At 31.8% G+C, this 16,581-nt stretch overlaps 1 long non-coding RNA gene across 1 annotated transcript; it reads right to left on the bottom strand.

Annotated features, from left to right (window-relative positions):
* Window positions 1-2,803: 2,803 nt before the first annotated feature.
* On the bottom strand, window positions 2,804-11,542 carry LOC140048000 (uncharacterized). The gene is made up of 7 exons (XR_011845023.1): window positions 11,331-11,542; window positions 10,220-10,258; window positions 6,337-6,557; window positions 4,247-4,306; window positions 4,035-4,096; window positions 3,148-3,213; window positions 2,804-2,920 (listed from the first exon to the last, which is right to left on the bottom strand). It is a non-coding gene; the product is annotated as an uncharacterized lncRNA (long non-coding RNA).
* Window positions 11,543-16,581: the final 5,039 nt, after the last annotated feature.

Genomic DNA, 16,581 nt, shown 5'->3' with positions numbered 1-16,581 from the left:
TATTGATGACAGCGTTGAAAGGAGATGAGGGTACCCATGCTTAGGCCTATTAAGAGGTTGACAAAAAATCGCGAGCGGGAATGACATACGCCGCCAATAGTTTGACTTTTCAATTCAATTCAAATTTCATTCAAAACATTTCATTCAAAACATTTCATTCAAAACATTTCATTCAAAACATTTTATTCAAAACATTCAATTCAAAACATTTCATTCAAAACATTTTATTCAAAACATTCAATTCAAAGCATTCAATTCAAAACATTTCATTCATATATCACGCCATTCAATTCATATCGATGCATTTCATTCACATATCGCGTCATAAAATTCATATCATCGAAATGTTGCGTAAACGGCGTTCCATATTTTCAATTTGTTAAAAATACATACACAACTGGTATAAATACCTTAGTGACGTTTCGTTGACATGCTGTCAACTTCTTCAAACAGTAGTTTGAAGAAGATGAATTTATTTAATAGTGTTTGGATTCTGTTACCTTACATTCCTTTTTCATATTTTAGAATACAGTTGATAGGAAAAATAACAAGCATAGATTCAGATTGAGGTTATAAACAATAATTTTTAGTATATATTAATTCATACTACATTAATAATTAATTACAATAAACAACAATACGAATACCGTATGTTATATAAAGATAGTGACCAATAACTCAATAATAAACCCAATTATTTCTTGATAAGGCTTTTGGTTACTAGAAGTTAGTTACACAAGTACAAATTGTAAACTTATTAACTTCAATGGATAGGTTCATGTAATAATTATCAGTATATTATTGCATATGTTATTAATTGGCAACCAACTGCACTGTAAAACCACTATAGACCCCTACTATTACACCTTAATAACCTTGATATATAGGCCTACCTGTACCGTATATTTTTTAATATCACATTTCTATCATTACATAAATAATACAATGTATAAATAAAAGCAATTCAGAAACTAAAGGCACACCTAGAAATCAATAATGTCATTAAGTTTAATGCCCGGTTTGTGGATGATAGCCTACTAACTTTAGTGCTTGCTAAACCAACTGATTTCAAAGTAATTTTGGAACATCTTAATTTTTGTCACCCTTACTTAATACATGTGTGTAATGGCTTATTTTATTTGACACGTCAACATAAATAAATGAACTACTATTAAACAAATTGAATGTATTAATTTTCTTGACATGAGTTTTAAATATCGAATGATATTAATAAAAACCGAAATATTAATAATATTCGTAAACACGTGTCATGGAATGGCTTAGACGGATTGCTAATACAATTTGGATAAATATCTTAAGGCTCTCTAGACCAATTATAGATAGGCCTAATAATAATAAACTCCAAACATAAAATAATTGACAGCTCCAATGGTCGGTGCCATTTATTTCTCAAAGAACCCTGTATGGCTAATTGTTTATATCGCATTTACATACGTGTACATAGTACCGTAGTTATAATTGTCTCTCTTTGGAAGTATTGGTTTATAGGCCTACTCTCTTATTACACATTATAAACATTGATAACTAAAGTATTGACTTTGAATTGTTGTGTATTCCTGATGATGATCAAATAAAGATCGAAACGTTAACTCATTAATTGGAATACGTTTTATACATTAAACATAATCAGTGCATCTATTGGTTTTATAGGCCTACTCTTATTGATAACATTGATAGCCAAAGTATTGTGTCTGGATCTTACTGTGTAAAAACAAAATTTGGATGAAACACACACTTCTACGCCGTTACACTACTATTATTATTTATACATACTTCTGAGCTAGCATTACCAGCGAGACATTACAGGAGTTGAATCACCTTTTGTATACCCAACTTGAAACTCTTACATATCCTACTAAAAACACATAACAATTGTTCATTATATCTTTGGTTGATTTGGCATTGTATTACAGTGTTTAAAATGTTACCATAAATCAATTGGTGCTGTTAGCAGTGTTTTAATTGAAATAGCAACAAGAATATCTATATTAATATAAATCTAAAACAATGAAACACAATTCACATTTGAAGAATACAACGTAGATGCAGTTTACAATACTTCTAATACCAAAACAAACCTCTTAAACTAGCGAAGTGTTTTGTCATACTATCAACTATATATCACCATGTAGTTTGCAATCTGTCATGTTAAGGTATGTAAGTTTAGGGGCAATAGACAGCAATTTATTAAGTGAGCTACCTTTGATATTACTGAGATCATTGCCTTCGATAACAAGATGTTTTAATTCCAAAACTAGTTTTCTTGTAACACACTCATCGATCATGGACTCCACAATAGCACCTGATAAACAGCAATCAGAGATTTCAAGGTGTGTTAGTTTAGGGGCAATAGCCAGTAAGATGGTAAATGAGCTACCCTTGATATTACTGAGATCATTGTCTCTGATATCAAAATAATCTAATTCCAACACAACTTTATCGGTTGATAGATTAGTAACAGTATTCATTAAAGTATCACTTGTCAAACAAAATCTTAAATTAAGCATCTGAAGCTTTGGTGCATTTCTTAGTAGATGAATTAAAAATGATGAAGTGATACGCTTAAATAAAGAAAATCGTTTAATATTGTATTGGAAAGTAAATTTGTGTAATTCACTAGATATACCTAGTACAACATGATCATTGCATAATTCAGAAACCTGTGGTAACAAGGAATGTTCATCTTCTGTTATTATTAAACAGTGAGCCAACATTCTACCCATATCTTCTGTTCTTTCTGATTGACTGTTAATCCTCTGACACAATTCAAAGGTGTCACGCCTTCTTAATGACTGTATGACATCAGTATCTGTAAATACACTCTTATCAGACATTCTGTAACATCTCCTCAACGTTGTACATATTTCATCTATGCAAGCTTCATCTGGCATAATTGTACCTTTGAAATGTAAATTATAATTATACTATTATTCTTTATAACAACATTGTTGTACAAGAACATAGGCAGCTGCAATTATAGTTTGGCCTTACTGGGCATCTGGTAAATACGTTTTTTGTTTGAAAAAGAGAAGAGTAAACAAGTAACAAATCACATTATTTAGTTAAGTGAATAACATAAAAGTACACTTTGAAACCATACACAGTTTTGATTTTATTTATACCCACCTGCACCATACATACGTGTAATCTGTTTTTGTTTACACTTCGTTCTGACATATTCTCTTAGATCACCTAATAAAAAATACAGGTATTGTTAATATCACCATAGCACTATGACTGAGAAAATAAATAAATATCAAAGATTGCAACTCTTTATCTGGAGGATTCAGTTACATTAAAGTGACACTAATGATTATATAAAAACCATGGTTAGTGCGGTGAAATATACGGGAGGGATTCGGGCATTTCTTATCAAATGATCTGAAGTGTATGTATATAGTAGGCCCTACTGAAATAACTTTAGTAGTGATGCAAATGTTTATGTTTCAAAACCTTTGAGTATAAAAAAAATGTAGTATTTCTTATAGGTGAGATATCACATGGAATAAATATGATAAATAAATAAAATAAACATGAATGAGATGCTACAATTGTTTACAGAACATTAAACCTCGGACTCAACAAGTGGTTGGCAGGTAAATGACAGAGGCACAAACAAAAAGTAAGGCGGGTGTCAATTATAAGACAAGAAATAATTCAAAGTTTAATTGGTGAAATTATTGTAAGAATTCAAATTTCCTATCACAATTTAAAGAAGAAAACCAATTAGTAATTTTTAAACTTTTTAAACTGGCAATAAAACAAGATTGTGAAGGTAAGATGTGTAAATAATAGTGTATAATATAATAATTGTAATTTACAATATTTGGTTTTATTTTATTCTTTACTAAATTTTATAATTTTTATAATAGCAAATTGTCGTATTTACTAAAACTGATATTTACGTTTTTTTGAAGGCAGTGTTAAGTATTCTATTGGAGTTGTTATCAATTTTTTTTAAGCTTTCAATAAATTTAATTTTAATGGAAATAACAAAGTTTATACATACTCACCATCTACTAATGTCTTTTTCCCTGCAATTGTGTTTTTCTATAAGATAAATCTTCTGATTCCTCTATTAATAAGTTAAAAACAATTCAATCCAATGAATATAATATTTTCTTAAATGTATTACAGATTAATTCACATTGTAATAGTCAGGAAACAATTTAAATTTGTTTACATTGAAATAGTTTTTAATAAACGAAACTGTAGTATAACTCACCAACTATCAATCTACTTAATACTTCTTCCAATACTCTATGGGGTACATCTTCTGATTTCCCTATAAAAAAATAAAGTTGTAACCTCTATCGATTTTAAATTCAAAGAATGCCTTAACGTCCACCTACTGTAATGATAATCAGTTATTTCATGCATTAAAAATACATTATCTTCCTCTATGTTCCTTCACTTTTTAAACATGAGAGAGAGAGGAATGCAAGTCAGTTGTTCGCACAGTAAGGCAACTGTGCGAATGGAAAATGTTGCGACTTGACTAGCATCCTATGAATATCTGCACGATAGTTAATTTACGAGCAAAATCTTTTGTCTTTGAAGTAGCTACATGAGCGAGTGTAGGCCTACATAGCGCATTATAACAGATATCATAGTACGAAAACTGCCCTTTTAAAGATAAGAAACGATATCTTAAGATCCCTTAATAAAAACAAGGCTGTCCTCGTCTTGCTTGACATGTCCACCGCTTTCGACACCGTTGATCATGGTTTATTTTTGCAAAGGTTAGATCAACGTTTTGGTTAAATCTTCGTATAGTACATACCTTAAAGATCGTAGTACCAGAGTCTTAATTAATAACAATTTTTCTAAAGAACATGTTTTTTTTATTCATTACCACAAGGTTTAATTGTTAGACCGTTGGGTTTTATCTTATATACTTCTCCCTTCGGTGATATCATTCGTAATCGTAACGTCTATTTTCACGAATAAACCGATGATATACAGTTGTATATGGAATTTGACCCAAAAATGGTTAATGATTATCAAAATGTACTTAAAAATTTGACTTCCTGCATATTCAAAATTAATGAATGAATGATTAGAAATATGTTACAGTTAATCAGGAGAAAATCGAGTTCTTTTGTTTTGCAAATAATCGTGTCACGCTACCAGATCTTGAATTAAAATTACTGTAGATAACAATATTATTATTATTCATCCTTCAAAAAGTATTAAAAACTTAGGTGTGATATTTGATAGCTCTTTAAATATGTCCTCTTAAGTAAATACTTTATGCAAGTCATTGAATTACCAACTTCGTAACTTGTGGCGCATACGTAAATGTATAACTAAGGATGCATGCCTTTTGGATTTCTCAATACTCGAACGACACGGACGTGTTTTTAATCGTGCTCCTCAGTGTGTTTGGAATTCAGTTTTTCCTAGTGAATTTGACTTTGCTTTGGTGTTTTGGATGTATCCAGTCGTTATTATTTCACTTGTGAACATTCTTGATGGTATTTATGTTTGATCTGTGGTCCAATTTCGTGAATTTTAGATGTTTTTTGATGTATTTGTGCCATCGGAACTAAGGAATTCCGGATCACGCCGTGATTTGCATTTCGCGCCAAACCAGCTGCTGTAGTACGGTGTAGTACACTGGCTCGCTAGTTGATTAGCTGTACCGGTACAACAAACACATATCTGGACCTATTTGAATTGCCTTATTTAACAACATAATGGCTCTATTTAGTTGTTTGATGACATTACTCTGCACATTATTTCTGAGATCAATCATATTTCAACCAGGTTCATTTGATTGTCTGGTTCGTCAACTCAGCTATCATAACGAAAATGTTCACTATAACATCCGTGTCGGTGAGTCATGTTCTCTTTTTTTTGCATACATGTGCTAGCATTAATAACACCACAAGAAAACGATATATAAGTAGGCCTGTGAGATATTACGCCAATCATTATTCGACTTTTAACCTATGTTTGTTGGTTAGTGGCGACATTCATCCTCGCCCAGGCCCAGAGCTGATGCATAGGAACAAGAGCCAGCATATTGGAAACGGTAATAGTACGAAGAATTCATGTGAATCTTGCGCTAAAACGACGAGACGCAATAAAAAATGTCTGATTTGCTGTGAATGTCATCACATATTTCATATCAAGTGCATACCTATGAGCAGCGATAGTTATGTGTTTTATCAAGATAATCCATGGGCGTGTAACATCTGCTCCCTACCACAACTATCGGATTCATTTTACAACTCATTGAACAACAACAACAGTATATTGTCACTTGCATCCAGCAATACATCAACTGATTCTTCCATCTTTGAAACTAACCTTATTAAAGTTGCTTTATTTAACGCCAGAAGTGTGGTGAATAAGATCGAAGAATTCCATGCGCGTATCGCAATTGATGAATTGGACATCTTGATTGTCACAGAAACGTGGCTGGACTCCTCTATTGATAGTACGGAACTGTTTCCAGACTCATTCGTTGTGTACAGAAAAGACCGTTCAAGACACGGTGGTGGTGTTCTGTTAGCTTTGATTTTTATTTTCTATGAAAGACAAGAGAAATAAATGTTACTTTGATTGATTGATTGATTGATTGATTGATTGAAGAACGCATTTAAATCCTCTATTGTTGACTTTCCTACTAACATTGAGGTCAAAATTATTGAATAACTGTAAATAACAATTTTAACGTTTTAATATGTGCTGTTTATAGGCCACCGAGTTCAAATGACGATTGGCTCAATCAATTCCATGATGTCGTTGATTTTATCCTATCTATTTTACATAAGTACTGTGGTATAATTTTAACTGGTGATTTTAATTATGATTACGGTGTTGATAGTCCCTTAGTTTATAAGAAATTTAAAGAAATTATTGCTCCACTTGATACTATACAATTTGTTGATTTTTTTACTCGTGTATCTGACACCAAAAGTAGCATTATTGATCTGGTCTTGTGCAATAACCCTGACATTGTATGTAATTTCAGAAGTCATCCCGGTCTCAGTACAAATGACCACCTTGGGGTTTATTTTAATATTAACGCTAGATGCAGTAAAGTTAAACCTGTAGATAGATATTATTATCAATATAGTAAATGTGACCATGACGATCTTTTTACAACGTTGGGGGCGGTTCCTTGGGGACTGTGCCTGGAACAATCAGACTGTGAGGAAATGTGGGAAAATTTTAAAGACCTCTTTCTCGCCACTATCAACGATTGTATCCCTAAAGTCAAAAGTAAAAAAGGAAACAGGCCAGCTTGGATAACTCAAGAAATGGTTATCATGGCTCGTAAAAAGAAACGAATGCTAAAAGAGGCTTATCGTCATCCTCATAACCCAAGTAAGATGGACAAATATAGAAAGTTTAGTAATAAATTAAGAAACCTAACAAAAAAAGCTCATTTACAATATATTAGGAAATTAAGTGTCGCCTGTGTAAATGTTGACTCCAAACGTTTTTTTAGTTATGTTAAGACTAGGCGTAAGACTGGACAAGTCAAAAACTTTGTTTTTAACTGTATACCCTTGGTTTCCGATATCGATGCGGTAAATGCATTTTCCACATTCTTTGCGTCAAACTTTAACGAACCTAATCGTAATTTCAATGTTAACCATGAGATCTGTAATTGTGTTCACCCAGATATTGTTCCCCTTAATAACATTAATATTACTGAAAAAACTATTTTCGAGGCTCTATTGTCATTGAAACCCAACAAATCCCCTGGACCAGACGGGATTACACCTAAAATGTTATCCATGTCAGCTCCAATTATTGCCCCAGTGTTGTGCAAAATGTTTAACAAGTTCTTAACGGATGGCTTTGTACCAAAAGATTGGAAACTCGCGAATGTCACTCCTATTTTTAAGTCAGGTAATCGTAACGATGTTAATAATTATCGACCCATATCGCTATGTTCTATTATAGGTAAGGTTTTTGAACGTATTATAGCAGATAACATTCTTTTTCATCTTCAATTTTTGGATTTATAAGTCCCACGCAACACGGGTTTTATCCAGGTAGATCGTGTATTACACAGGCCTCAGCGTTATATCATGATTGGTCACAAACAATGGATGTTAGACAACCTCCTGTAATTGATGCAATATTCCTTGATTGGGAGAAGGCCTTTGACCGTGTTCCCCATGATTTAGTAATCAAGAAACTGCACAACATGGGAGTATGTGGATCTCTCCTAAAGTGTCTTCACTCCTTTCTCAGTGACAGATTCCAACGTGTTGTTCTTAATAAGGAGCATTCTGATTGGGATAGAGTGGGCTCGGGTGTTCCTCAGGGATCAGTGTTAGGCACGCTTCTATTTAATCTCTTTGTTTATGACCTACCTCTAAATACCTCTTCTGTTATGAAGCAGTATGCAGACGATACAGTAATTTATAAACCTGTATTCAGTCGTCATGATGCACTTACCTTACAACAGGATCTTTGTAAAATTTCCAAATGGTGTGAGGATAATAAAATGAAATTAAATGCAAAGAAGTGTAAAGTCATGCACATAACTAGGAAACGTAATTATATCCCTCATTTTATTTATACAATCGAATCCAATCCCCTTGAAGCTGTTAATTAATTCACATAAATATCTTGGTATTAACTTCTCACGTGATTTAACATGGTCTGCTCACGTTAATGATGTATCGATGAAATCTATGAGAATGCTTGGGTTTATCAAACGGTTTGTAGGTTTTCAATGACACCGACATTTTACTACGACTTTTTAATGCACTATGTCGACCTGTTATTGAATATGGTGCTCCTGTGTGGGATCCACATCAAAAACAACATAATATAGCTATTAACAAGTCATTAAGACGGGTTACTAAATTGTGTGTTGAAGGCGATTTCACTGACAGGCTTAAGATACTAAATTTACCAGATATGGTTCAAAGAATGAAATTTCATAGTATAATTTTTGTAGTTAAGTGTTTGCATAATTTAATTGATTTTGATATATTTGAATACCTTACAATTAATTCTCGGTATCCAGAGTTCCTCACCTTTAAACACATGTATGCTAGAACTAATGCATTTAAAAACTCCCTGTTTGTTAATTTCCCTCGAATATGGGAATGTATCCCGCATGAAGTTCGTAACAAAGTCCTGTTTAACTTTGGGGGGTTTAGAAGGGATTTGAAAAAATGTATTACTGATATCGAATTCATCTAGACTATCACTGTGTTTTTATGTCTATTGCGTTTTTCGTACTATTAGTTGGGAAGGCCACTCGACAGTGCAGTTCTTTTGAACTAATCCACTTTTGGTTACCCGCAGGTGCTGATAGTACTTTTGTTCTGTTTTGTTGAATGATGCCGTACCTTGTTTATGATTTTTGTATGTTACCTGGAAATTGAATAAAAAAAAAATAAAATAAAAATGCCACAATGCAGTCAGGGGACTAATCCTGTCCCGCCTTGACTATGCTAATTCGCTCTTGCTTGATGCCCGCGAAGTTGATCTTAAACGATTACAGCGATTGCAGAACAAGGCGGCAGCTGGTCTTTGCGTGTAGACGGGATAAGCCCTCGCATGGTTTATTGAAAGATCTCCATTGGCTTCATATAAAAAAAAAATAATTTTGTACAAAGTTATTGTTTTTGTTTATAAATGTATTTACTCTGTTGTTCCTTTGTACATTTTTGATTTAATTAAATTTAACCGTGACCAGATTTTATTTAATTACAGGTGTCGACTTCGCGGCTCCTTTAATGATCCCACCCGACTTTTAGTTCCACGATCTAATCGGAAAGCTGGTGACAATGCTTTTTCTGTTGCTGCTCCGCGGATCTGGAACGCGCTACCCGTCGATTTGAGAGGAGCGAATTCGGCACCTCTATTTAAACGTCAACTTAAACCTTTTCTTTTTAATTAATTACTAAGTATTGTTAGGCGCTCTGTTCTTTGTAGGGCGTTATATAAAAACCTGTATAGAATAGAATAGAATATGATTGTGTATGCAATTAAAAGTAGAACACCCATGAGTCTGTGTACATTACCTGTAAAGTAACAACAGCATGTACTACTCAGGACAAGTTGAATTCCATCTTGTATTATTACAATTATAATTGACATGTAGACTATATATTTATGACTCCATTGTATCTATTTAAAGTGGTATAATAGTTTTATCGCTTTACAATGAAATACAATTAACTAAAAATTAACTAAATTAACTAAATTAACTCACCTGTTAACCTAACTGTTCTGATTCTTTCCTGTAAATACTCTATCAAAGAAAGAAATATAAAGAAAGAAAATATAACTTGGTATTCATTTATGATTCATTAATGCCATAATATAATTATTTCTTGCTTAAGAATTTTTGAATTTGTCATGGAGTTTTACAAAATAGTGCAAGACCTTTTTGAACAAGTTGCAGTACCTGCTCATCTGGTTTTTGCACTTTCCTTTTTTGTTTTTGTTATAAAAGTAAATTAAAGTAGGCCTAATGTGATTTATTTTATTAATTTTATAAAAAATTAAAGGACACTTTAGATCATCATAATACTTTCGGGAAAGAGTTATTATATTATTAGGGTATTTTATTTGTGTGATATGAACATTCGTTGATTACATTTTTAAACTATTTTACATTCCTGACTGTGAACAAATACTGAACACACAGGAAACTATAGACTTACACATAAACATGCGAAACATTTGTATTTAGATACAGAAACATAAAACATACATAAACATAAAAACAACATGAATCGGGAGGGCCCATACAAATTATCCGAATATTTATAGCCAGCTAATTGGTAGAAACTTATGGTAGAAAGTCTATCTTACCCTACAACGTGAGTGTTTTCTATAGTGTTTTTTTTTTGTTTTACGCGCTACATTATTCTATACGTTACCATGTATCAAATACTTGATTTGATTTCATTGAAAATTATTGCAATTGATTATGGCGCAATAAGATGCAATGATTTTTGAAGAAAACTAAATTGAAACAAACAATATAAGTAATGATAGACCATTATGAATTATTTCAGTACTTAAAAAAAAAATGCAATGCAACAAAGTTGTACTGTTACATGCTAATACAAGTTTTGTTTGTTTGAATCAATAATAACAGTTAAGTCCGTTGCAGGTTTGAGACAGGTAATAAGGTATGTATCCCCCATTGATTCACATTGAGTCCGCTTATCCCTCAAGCAAATCTTTAAATAAAATATTTTTGTCAAGATGTACTTTCTTAAAATATATGTTACCTACTCTAGATGCGATATGTTAAAAACATAGCATTCGTATTTATATAATATTATGAAAATAATTACAATTATGAAACTGACCTATTTTTGATTCAACAAGTTCACCTTCTCCACGTTCCTCTTCAATAATTATTGACAGGACCGTGTGCTGAGGGGGTTTGAAGGATTCAGAAAAAAAACCCGCTTGCTGATGTAGCACCTAAGCTAGAAGCACTATCAGTGGTCTCTATAATAGTAGAGGAAGGATATATTTGTGTATGAATTTCCAATACCTTATAATGAATGACATTAAACCCATGGCTATGAATGAGATATCATAAATAAAAAAAATATAACAAAAACAAACAAAACAAGAAATTATTATGTGAATCTAATACGTTTATATTTTTAAATTTTACTGGAAATAATAAAATTAATAAATAATAATAAATAAATTTAATATTTCAGTTGGTGCACTATGGTGTAAATCCACTGGTTCTACTACTGTGAGTACATATAGCAAGATAACAATAAAATCAATCGATCATCACTTTAAAAAAAACCTTCAAGATTGGTTAATAATACAGTGTACATACATATCTCAAGCAAGCAAGATTAGTTTACAATATTTTCTTTCAATCTTTACTGCAACAATTTCTCATTGAAATGTTTTATCTAAATTTAATTTTTTTTGCAGCAGCAGTAGCTGCAGAAACAGGGCCTACTTGTTGTTGAAAAACTGTTATTGTAAATTTAACATACCATTAACATCTTTAGGTTTTGGCTGAAGAATGCAATTATAAAATAAATTGCCTTTTTTTGTTATCAGGCATAATTTTAGGAAATATTGCAAAATAAATAATGTTCTCACCTTCTTTTTCAAGTAAACCAAGAGCTTCTTCGTATTTGTTTTTGTCAATGTAGGTTGTCCATTCTATTTGAAATATCTGCCGGTGCTCCTCCTCCACAAATATTTCTGATAATCTTATAAGAAGCTCTCCACTTTGATCCATTTGCTTTAGATTCACCAACGCAATAGGATCAAGCACAGCCAAATGAAATATTATACATTTGTGTTCTAGTTTTCTTAGTTCGCATCCATAGTTTCGGCAGAAAACAACAAGACGTTCCACTATCAAAAATAAGTTGTTCTCATCAGTTATTGTCACAGTGTCCTCACCTTTGTAAAGTTTTCCTATGAAATAGCAAATGCTTGGTGGAAACATTGCCAAATTCTGTTGAAGTTCTATCAGAAAACGCTGTAATGATCGAAGTTTTTCATCAATACACATTTGTTCAGAGCTACTTTTAGCGAGAGTAGGTCCACTTTGTAATGATTGCAGATTTTCGTTAACAGTTCTTTGTAATGATAACAGATTCTTCTCAATAGTTAGTACCGATGATACATTGCCAATAAGAGTACTAGGTTGTAAAGATTGTAGATTTTGATTAATATCTCTTAGTATTGGTGATGGCCCATCATAAGTGACAGTTTGTAAAGATTGTAGAATTTCATCAACAGTCCTTTGAAACGATTTTAGTTTTTCATTAAGATGTTTTTTTCATAGATTCACCGCAAGGTCTTTTTTGAGGTGCAAGATTCGGCTCAGATTCTGTTATTTTGCGTTTCAGATTTACGGGTATCGTAACCTCTGTAATAATAAAAAGAAATAGAATGTGTACTCAATTGTATAGTAAGTTGGTACATATTTTCGGTAGTGATTTTTAACACATAATGTAAACCTGTTTTCTTATTATTACACCCGTCGATGCTGAAAAATACTGTGAGAATGCTTGGCATTTACCTATCTTCTTGTACAAAAAATGTTTTTCATTCCTCAAAACAGCATTATAATGTGGAAGACAGGTCAAGATTATTTAAAAAATACTATTTTAAATAGTAAAATACGTTTATACAAACATTGCTTGCCGATGAATGGAACATTACAATTTTTCTTTGTGTGTGTCAATTCCCTCAGGCGTAATAAATCAATGCCCAACAAATACCAGTACACCAGTATCCAGAGATCCAGTTTTAAATCTGTGACTGCAGAGGTGGGATAGGTTTTGATTACGAATAATACTAGCGTTCGCTCGCCCTCTATACAATAAATCAATGCCCAACAAATACCAGTACACCAGTATCCAGAGATCCAGTTTTAAATCTGTGACTGCAGAGGTGGGATAGGTTTTGTTTACGAATAAATACTAGCGTTCGCTACAAATTGCAGTAAATCGCACGTAACCTTTTTCTCAATAGTTAGAAAGTGGGTTCATATATTTATGGGCACAATTATATTCAACTACCATTCTATCATCTCTGTATTGTATGTGGAGTGCGCTGTACGTAGAAACGTTATATTTTAGAGAACCATCCGTTGGCACTAAATAGGGTACGCGAGTTATTTTATACATAAACAATTTGTATGTTGAGTGCCGTCGTTTTACAAATTTTTATGATAGGCTTGGGTTTAAAATTATGATAATAATTGCTACTAGCTAGATTACATAGGTATAGTAAATGTAGGATTTTTCAAATAAAAAGTTTTTTTACTGCAATCATTATTTGGGAAAGTTCCATGTGAATTGAGAACATCATGAATTTGGGCGCTTCAAACATGGCAGCAGAAATGACCGTGGTGGTCAAAAGATACCATTTGTCTTGCATATGCAATGTATAAAATGCAGAATGCTGTTCTATGAAAAACATACCTTTAGTAAGAGTTTGCACAGGTCGATGTAGTTTAAGAACATTTAAGTTGTCAATAAATGCATCCATCTTTTCCCTTTGATTACAAATGATTTATTCATATTGTAGATCTATAAGAAGTCCCCATGCATCTTGGTAATTCTTTGGTGGTTTATTGTATAACCCATCAATTTTTATCACATCCTGTTGTCTTAGTACATTTCCTAAATCCAGAATGTGTAGTTGATGATGGCTGAATTTTGAAATTATAACATCTTTAACATTTGGAATGGATGGTATGTGATTTTGAAGTTCGTCTACAATGCCAAACTGTTCAGTGACCTTTATGGTATCATACATAATAGTGGGATCTTTAGAACTTAGATGTCCAGAATCAATTAATTGATTCAGTAAGTCCATCGTTTTAGTGGCATTGTATAATTCAGCTTCTGCGATATAACGATGATACAAAACTTTTAGTTTCCTGATGAGAGGCCGCTCATCATACCAGGTTGAAAAACATGTTAAAATTTTGTTAAAAGATTTGTCAGATATTTCTAGGAAAAGGAAGAATAAAATTACACATTAAAACCTTTCAGAACTGTTTTAAAAATAACATCTCATGAAAAAATACAGTGAAATCTTTATTTACATACCATGGTATCAGGGCGTGTAAAGTGAAAGTTTTATCATTACAATAAAATACTTTATGATGAAAAAGTTACAGTAAGCCAATAATTTCATTTATTACTCTTTATGTCAAAAACATTTGAAATGTTAGGAGTTTAAGTATAGATGAATAAAAGAAACCAATATGTTAAAAGTTTGTTAAAATATGTCATAGTTAAGCAAATAATTAATTCTAAACATCTCATCGCAGAAGGAAGAAAACAAATCCTCTTCCTATTCGTAGCAGAATATGTTGATTTTGTAAAACTAAATCCCATTGTGTACCTGATTTAGGCATGTTGTCTAATAGTCGTTTTGTTAGTCTCTCTTATTTTCGTTTCTGAAAATGGAAAATATGTATAGTATAAATATACGGAACTTAGGCTTGGACTTGTTGCACTATAATAGAAATACAATTGAAAGGAACCAAGCTTGATCATAGATTATAAATAGATAATAAATTCGGTAACCGCGTGTAACATCTAACATCTTACACAATGGTATAGAAAGTTTGTGCATACTTTCGGTTTAACCACCTAATTTCATTCCATTTAATTATAATTTTTATCTATTTCAAGCAGTACATAAAGTTTATATAGTTTACATTTAGATTGACAATTTGTGTTTTTTAATTAACATGTGCTGCAGATATTACTGAGATTCTAAAGTATGTATTAATTTTATAATAAAATATAATTTTATCTGCAATAATAAACGGAGAAAGATAAAAAGAAAAAACTTTAAATGGCGATGATTCGTTCATTGACTATTGTTCTATTATTACGCATACTTTTCGTTAAAAACAACCCATTGGAACGCTTTAATTTTAAGCATAAAAAATGGTAGGTTCTATGAAAATCATACACAGTTTACAACATTTTTTAACCAACACAAAATGTTAAAATTCAAGTATTATTTGTCTTATAATAAAAAAACAAGATAATGTAAATAAATAATGTTTCTTCAACTATCGTTTTTCATTAAAACAATTCTTTTGTTCAGCCTTGTATCTATGCAAAATCTAACCATACAACTTTGATTCCGTTTAATGCCAAAACAAGTGATGAAAAGTATGGCCAACTTACCATAATTGAGTTGGGTATGCCTCATTCACGTAATGAACTGCCTGATATTGTACGTGAAATACTTCTCAATTCATGATTGAGTTCCTATCGATGGTGTTATACCGTATAGTTATAAAAGGCAAATCTTAAAATCTATACATATGCCGTACATCAATAATGATAATCTAACTGAATTAGTTACTGTATCGACTGTACTACTGTACTTACTCACACACAGTGAATGCATGATGAACTACATACACAGCCAGTTCACTTTTGTGCACACAATACCTTATACAAAAAGATTTTTGTTGTACAGTTACTTGTGCACAATGAATAGCATTATACAATATTAGTTTGGTCGTACTTCATTGTTTGCACACAATGGTAATTGTAATTGGTACTATGAATTTAAATACAAGGAAGTTTATCCATGGAGGAATTCTACATGGTTTATCAATTGTGCCATTTTAACGTTTGACTTGTAAATCAATGGCGAGGAAGCTTGGTAAAACTTGCTAACAATAGAGACTTTCAACTAGGTAGTGTTAAAAAAGTCAGTATTGTTGCCTTTAAATATCCCAAGCGCAGCTTCCTCAACTATGTAGATGTTGAAATTCAAATAAAGTTTACTGCTAATTTTGTTGAATGAAATCATTCATTTTCATACTATATTACATGCTCGGATTCAATTACAGTTGATACTATATTTATGTGATTCAACCTTTAATAGCACTTTCGATAATTTTCATTTTAGATTTTAAAATTATTCATTTTTTTAAATAATATTTTAGTAAAGTATATCTGTTTTAATTAGTGTTTTGTTTTTTCTATATTGGGAGACATTTTCTTCTCTTTTAAAAATAAATATATATATAATTCAAAGAAATGGATACTGAACATACAGCGCTTACTCTTGTATAATATAAAA

The sequence above is a fragment of the Antedon mediterranea genome, chromosome 4 (genome assembly GCF_964355755.1).
Source record: "Antedon mediterranea chromosome 4, ecAntMedi1.1, whole genome shotgun sequence".
In the NCBI taxonomy this organism is placed as follows: Eukaryota; Metazoa; Echinodermata; class Crinoidea; order Comatulida; family Antedonidae; genus Antedon; species Antedon mediterranea.
This window is presented reverse-complemented; position numbering and strand designations above follow the sequence as displayed.